Source organism: Trichomycterus rosablanca, chromosome 26 (assembly GCF_030014385.1).
Source record: "Trichomycterus rosablanca isolate fTriRos1 chromosome 26, fTriRos1.hap1, whole genome shotgun sequence".
Lineage (NCBI taxonomy): Eukaryota > Metazoa > Chordata > Actinopteri > Siluriformes > Trichomycteridae > Trichomycterus > Trichomycterus rosablanca.
In genome coordinates, this window is record NC_086013.1 from 6342687 (window position 1) to 6350603 (window position 7917).

Consider the following 7917-nt stretch of genomic DNA (forward strand, 5'->3'; position numbering starts at 1 on the left):
TCAACCAGAACAGACTCCACATCTGCTGAGCCTTTTCACATAGACACTAATCACAGTGACTCTGTGGTGGACTCATCTATTGACACCGACTGTGAAAACTCAGGACCCAATGATCTGACTGAACCTCTTAATCCAAAGGAAAAAGAGTCTATCTCCACATCTGTATACGATTTAACAACAGCTTTTGTAAGTGACTACACAACAATGGAGCTTTTTCAGCAGATCACCAAGCTTCAGGGCTCTTCCAAGGAGACAAGCAACCCAGCAACAGTGCCTTCAAAAACAGGTCAGGACTATATTCGCCAGGTGCTCGCTCAAACACAAAGCCAGCAAATCGAAAGGAGCTACCAGTGATCAACAAGCGGAGACTATAAATTGTATGATGCATATTGCAGTCAATATAACGGACAGCACGAGAAAAAGGAGGGTGGCTTGGAATGACTAATTAGTGCATTGTTTTAAAGAAACAAATACCAGGTCTATAAACAGCAAGGAAAGGGGCAACAGTGGCAAAGAAAACTGTCTGAATATTATAAGAAAGAAACTTTGAGTGGGCACGTCGGTGTCTCAGCAGGCTATTGATGATGTTCGTCCATCGTGGTCGATGATGACCATGACTTCCTGACAAGGGATGGGTCCGAAGGTCACTGAAGAGTCCAATCCGGGCCTGGAATGATGACTTCCTCATGGCTTGCTTTTCCTCTGCTCTCTTGATTCAAGCAGCTTCTGCTTCTTGAGCTCCCTTGGAGAGAGCACAGCGCCAGCTGGAGCAGTCAAGGGCAAGGTCCTCGCAACCTGAGGGGTTGATTCCCAGGTCTTTAGGCTGGTCTTGAGAGAGTCCTTGAACCTTTTTCTCTGTCCTCCCGCGCTCCGCTTGCCCTGTCTTAGCTCACCATACATGAGATGTTTGGGGACCCGGCTGTCAGACATGTTGACTACATGTCCAGCCCATCTGGCTTGCGCCTTTTGTAGGAGTGTGTAGATGCTGGGCATGCTGGAGCGCTGCAGGACCTCAGTGTCGGGGATCTTGTCTTGCCAGTGGATGTGGAGTATGTAGCGAAGGCAACCAAGGTGGAAGTGGTTAAGGCGCTTGGCATGGAAGGCATAGACGGTCCAGGTCTCACTGGCGTAGAGCAGGGGGTGAGAACCACTGCTTGGTAGACCTTAAGCTTGGTGGACACACTAAGGCCTCTTCTCTCCCAGACGGTGTGGCTTAGTCTGCCAAAGGCTGTGCTGGCTTTGGCAATTCGGTTGTTGACCTCTTCGTCGATGTTGGCTAAGCGTGACAGCGTGCTACCCAAGTAGGTGAAGCTGTCGACTGCCTTCAGTGACTATGTCTTGGGGGGAAGATGTTCAAAGACCTACAGGTATTTCCTGGGAAACATTGAATGCACCTAAAAGCTGAACAGAGGAGAGAAGATTATTCCAAAGTTAAAATAATAGTAGCCCTGCACCTACACTTGTTGGGTTGTAGAGCGTTTAATAGGTTAATTAGTAAGTATTAGTAAGTATAATAGTAAGTATTTTGTAATTCATGCAGAATTTAATGTGGAATAGGACTATATGATCGAACATGTTAGTTCCGGATAGCTAGCTTGCATGTCTTCCAGAGAATTCAGTGAGTGAATGCAAGTAATCCTACTTTTCTAATCTTATTGGCAGTACCTTCACACATACAGTATGCAAGTCACCCATGCCATGTGCACTGATGCATCGCCATACTATGACAAATTTAGTTTTTTGTACCCTTTGCAAGGTCTGGATAGTCCTTTTCACTTGTGGAAGAACTCAATGTATGTTTTAACTAAATACAAGATGAACCATGGACTCATGTGACCAACGCACGTTTCCACTATGTTTAAGTCTATCTGTGATAAGCCTGGGCACAGAGAACTCTGTGGTGTTTCTGGATCTACTTAATGTGTAGCTTTCTTTTTGCATAATAGAGTTTCAGAGTCAGACTGTGTTAAGTGACAATGGTTTTCTGAAGTATTCCTGAGCCCATGTGGCTATATTTATCACAGTAGCATTAAGGTTTCTCATGCAATGCCATTTGAAGGCTTGAATGTCTTGCACATTTAGTGGTGTCTGGCTTTACATAAACGAAGACTTCTTCTGATTTCCTGAATCTTTTCACAATATAAGGTAAGGTAGATGGTAAACAACCTGAATTATTTGCACACTTGTTGAGAAATGTTCTTTTTAAACTGACTGACAATTCAACAAATTGACAAAGTGGTGAGCCACGACTATCTTTGCTAACAATGACTGAGCATTAGCTGGATCCTCCCTCTATACCCACTCATCATACCTTTAGATGGTGTAATCTGAATAGAAATAAGAGATGTCACTCATTGTTCTGCAGGCCTATTTTTGTCTTAATTTGTAGCAGGCATAACATTCAAAGGTCAATATTATTTACAAAGTTGTAAATAATAAGTTGGTTGATAAAGAACCTTTCCGTTCTGTCCTTCCTGGCTCCTCCCCTCTGTCTGTGCAGACTAACTATTTACAGTTTGAGGTCTCTCAGCCCCTTAACTGTTTTCCAGAAGTCTCACAGCAAGAAGTAGAAGACATCATTAAGAGGATGAAACCGTCTACCTGTGCCTCAGATACCTTTCCTACACACCTAGTCAAAGCAAATATTTCTGCCATAAGTCCTTTGATCACCACCGTAATAAACCACTCTCTCCAGGCTGGACACTTTTGCTTTAAAGACAGCCATTATCAGACCAACTCCCAAGAAACCCACTCTGGATCCTGAGGTTTGCAAATTATAGGCCCATCTCTAACCTTCCCTTTCTTTCCAAAGTACTGGAAAAAGTGGTTGCTGTCCACCTTCAGGTCCACCTTAGAGACAATAACCTTTTTGAACAGTTGCAGTCTGGTTTTCGTTCTGCTCACAGCACCAAAACAGCTTTGGTCAGAGTCACCAATGATCTACTGATGGCAGCTGACGCTGGCTCACCTTCCTTGCTCATCCTTCTTGATTTATCAGCTGCATTTGACACAGTGGACCATGGAATACTCCTAAATCGGCTACATCACACTATTGGCCTCACGGACACTGCCTTTTCCTTGTTTCAATCCTACCTCAGTGACAGAACAGAGTATGTTTCCCTCGGAAATGCAAGGTCCCAGACACATACTGTGACCTGCGGAGTCCCACAGGGGTCAGTCCCATCCTTTAAATCTATACATGCTCCCGCTTGGTCATGTCATTAGTCACCATGGAATTTAATTTCCTTGCTACGCTGATGACATACAACTGTATTTAAAAATCAACAAACACTCCTCTTCATCATCATCATTTTCATCATCTTCTCTGACATTACTTACTGCATGTCTGGAGGAGATACAGTCATGGATGAAACACAGTTTTCTCCAGTTGAACAGTGCCAGTGTCATCTTCCAGTCACCAATCTTGGTGTAAGATTTGCGTTACTTTCTTTGGTCACAGTATTCCCATTTCCTCATCAGTCACCAATCTTGGTGTAAGATTTGACTCACATCTCACCTTTGATGCCCATATTAAACACCTCTGCAAGATCTCTTTCTGCCATCTCAGAAATATTGCCAAACTTCGTCCCACTCTCACTGAAAAACTGGTGCACGCTTTTGTCTCGTCAAACAAATAAAACAGGACACCTTACTGTGCAAACACTCCTGATGATGTTTCCATATTTCAAATCCTATTTGTAAATACAGACTATATATTTGTATATAACTGTTATACCATTAAGTTAAATGTATATTATCTAAAATGTGTATTTTATTGGAAAAAATGATTTATGTACATATGTCAACAATAAATAAATAGTCTATACTTCAGAAAGAGGCATTTATTTTATTTGATAAAAAAGCTACATGATTTGATTATTGTTCAATTAATGCACAGATAACTTTATGGTCATGTTTAACAAATCTTTGACTAAAATTTCAACACTGGACTGTCTCAGCCAGCTACCGAACCAAGAAGCATATCTTCTCCTCTAATTTTGGTCCTTCAAGCCAAATAGAGCCGCCCATAACCTCAGTACAGACAGCATAACTAAAAACACAAGAATTAGTGGTCACACATTTGTCACCTGTCATCCTACCTAACTACAACAGAAAAACAGATCGTCCCCAACGTTTCCAAGTAGAAGCATCCTTCTTCAAGCTCTGGACAGTCCTTTTCACCTGAGGAAAAACTCCAGTTTTTTAACTGAAAACAATTTGAATCATGGATCATCTGACCAAAGCACGTTTCCACTATGTTTAGGTCTATCTGTGATAAGCTTGGGCTCAGAGTGGATCTACTTAATGTGTAGATTTCTTGATGCAGCAGCAGACTGTGTTTATTGACAATGGTTTTCCGAAGTATTCCTGAGCCCATGTGGCTATTTCTTTAAAATAAAGATTCAAGAGAATTAATAAATAAGAGATTTTTGTTTTCATTGCATTGTATTGCATAGAAACACCACTGAGTTCTCTGCGCCCACAGATCACAGATAGACTTAAACACAGTGGCAACATGCTTTGGTCAGATGAGTGCATGATTTAACTTGAGTTCCTCCACAGGTGAAAACAACTATCCAGACATTGCAAATCTAACCTTTCTGCCTTTAGTGTGACAGTAAACCCCTTTGCCTAAATACAAAATGCTAAATATTTTCTAAATTGATTGGCAGGTGTATTACTCATGCTTAAAGATAATATAGAGATGTGGGCACAGTCACCCAGTAAACTGTTGCAATTTTAGAAAGCCTGGCACATCGTATAGAATTATAGATTACAGTGCTGCATCATTCAGTTACCTCAACACCTGCAGAGTTTTGCAGGAGTTTCAGTATCATAACTGTTGCCAAGGCGCCCAGGTGGCGCAGAGGGATATTCCGCTAGCGCACCAGCACAGAGATTCTGAACTCGGCGTTGCCACCTGTCGGCTGGGCACCATCTAGTGGGGTGGGTGGGGTCTTTAAACACGGTGTAAGGACTCTGATTGGCAGATAGAGGCACCTGTGCAGAGTGCATGGGTGGAAAAGGGTTCTGTTAAGGGCTGCGTGCGGGTCAGCAGAGGTGTGAGCAACAATATATCATCCTCAACTGTAAAACATCGAGTTCAAGAGAACTTAGCAGTGGAAGACAATTTGACTACACTAAATTGGGAGAAAATGGGAGAAAAACGCATAAAATATATATTTAAAAAATGCACCTAGAATTACAACCAATTTGTATTTTCCATCAGTGAAGCAGCTTTCTCTCATTTGATGTCTTCTCATTGTCAAACCCTACAAAGCAGTCTTTGGGGGTGTTCGAAAACCTAGTGAGCTGCCTTGCTGTCTTACTGCCTACATAGGCAGCTGCCTAAGTGGAGAGGATTCTAATAAGTCATTGACTTATAAGGCAGGTTATTTCGAACAGCCTATTTCTCGGGAGCGCACATAGGATGGCGTAAAATGCTGTCTATGTAGAGAGATCTCTAGGTTTTCGAACACACCAAATGTCAATGACTCAAAGTCAATGTCACCGTCAATGTCAACTCAAAGTCACCGAATCAAAGTCAATGACTTATTAGAATGCCTTCATGTGACAATCAACCTTCACAGTGCATCACGCCGACTGGATTGTGATCCAAAGAAGACTTTTTTTCAATCTGGACAAATCCACCTGTCTAGAAAATGCTGGTTCATACCACATCATATGGTGCATTACAACAGAACTGCAAAATAGTTTAATTGATCAGCACTTACAAAGATCATTTTGCAGCCTTTCATGCTTGGTGTTTTTGTGCAGTCCTCAGTGAGGAGTGATATAAAAGCCATGCTTCACAAAATTCACTGTCACCTTTTGATAAACCAGTCCTATGTTTTATCTTGAGGCAATTGTAGACACCACACCTACCAATATTGAGTGGAGGTGAATGTACTTGGCACAATGTTTAGTTCTTGCTGCTCATGCCAAAAACACCAATAATGACTACAATAACACAATTATGGAACATTTGTTTAATGTGAAAAATTGCCTCCATAGCACTGCAACACCACAAGAAATGTAGAGCATTCTTAATGGCTTTTGTCAGCTGCGATGATCATGAAAGTTGGCTTTAAAATCAGACAACAGCCTAGCAAAAAGCCTTTCTTCCTAAAGCATATTATACCCAGGCTAACTTGTAATAACCAAAGTAGTGTACAGTACTGACAACTTAAGCTTTAAATACTGCCAATTCTAAACTTCAGAGCCCACTCTACAAAATGTGTACAGCTAGCCAGTGCAATCCACTGGCCTACACGGTTCAAATTACAACGTCGCAAAGCAACGTCTCCTAAAGCAATTTAGGAAGCAAAAGAAGCAGGGATGATTTCATTGAACCTAAGTATCTGCAAAACGTGCCAACATATCAGCACTTACGCTTTTCCCCGCTCTGCAGACACTTTTTTACAGACAATTACTAATACAAAACTTCACATACAGTAGACCCTTGCCTTACGAACCGTTTACCATACCAACATTTTGGGTTACGAGCGGTTTTTTTTTTCAACTTAACGTACGAACAAATTTCGGATTACGAACCGAAATTTGCACGTGAACTAAACAAGTGACGTCACGAACAAGTTGACTCCGACCGTCACTCTCTCTATGTATATATACAGTGGTGTTCAAATAAATAGCAGTGATTTTAGAAAAAGTGAATAAAGCAAAAAATCATTATAATAACTTTTATTTCCATAAATGCAAATGCACTGAAAATACTACACTTTCAATTCTAAATCAAAATATTAAGAAAAATTTGTCAATCCTTTACAGAAAGTTAAGAAAAATGAATATTAGGCTGTTCAAAAAAATAGCAGTGCCAGCATTTTTCTTTAAAAACTCAAAAAAATTATGTATAAACTTAAAAAAAAATGTTTGAGGTTTCACTTTAAATTACTGAACTAATATTTGGCATATGTGGCATAACAATTGTTTCCGAGATCTGTGGTGCATAGAGTCGACCAACTTCTGGCACCTCTGAACAGGTATTCCAGTCCAGGATGATTAGACTACATTCCACAGTTCTTCTGCAATTTTGGGTTTTGCCTTAAAAAAACGCGTTTCAGATGTCAGCCCACAAGTTCTCTATGGGATTGAAGTCAGGGGATTGTGCTGGCCACTCAATTACCTCAATCTTGTTTGTCTGTAACCAAGATGTTTTGGGTCATTGTCATGTTGAAACACCCATGTTAAGGACATTTCTGATGATGAAATGATCTCCTCAAGTATTCTGATATATTTAAACTGATCCATGATCCCTCGTATGTGATAAATAGGCGTAACACCATTGTATGAAAAACATCCCCATATCATAATTTTGTATCACCATGCTTTACTGTCTTCACAGTGCACTTTGGCTTGAATTCAGTGCTCAGGGGTCGTCTGACATACTGTCTACGGCCACTAGACCTAAAAAAAACAATTTTGCTTTCACCAGTCCACAAAATGTTGAGCCATTTCTCATTTCTCTTTATTTTAATACGGTCAGTGTGTTCCTTGGCAAATTTTACCCCATTCAGGACACGTCTTTATTTTAATACGGAACTTTGCAAGGAGTTTTTGCTGGTAAATTGGCTTCACTTAATCATCTTCTGTACTCACTGGTAACTTCAGATGTTCCTTGATCTTTCTGGAGGTGATTATTGGCTGAATATTTGCCATTTTGGCTATTCTTCGATCCATTCGAACAGCAGTTCAACGCTACCTTCTGCGTCTTTCAGGTTTTGGTTGTCACTTCAAGGCATTTGAGATCATTTTAGATGAGCAGCCAATAATTTGCTGCACTTCTCTGTATGTTCTTCCCTCTACAATCAACTTTTTAATCAAAGTACGCTGTTCATCAGAACAATGTCTGGAGCAACCCATTTTACCCAGTATTTCAGAAGGAAATGCGCTATGACC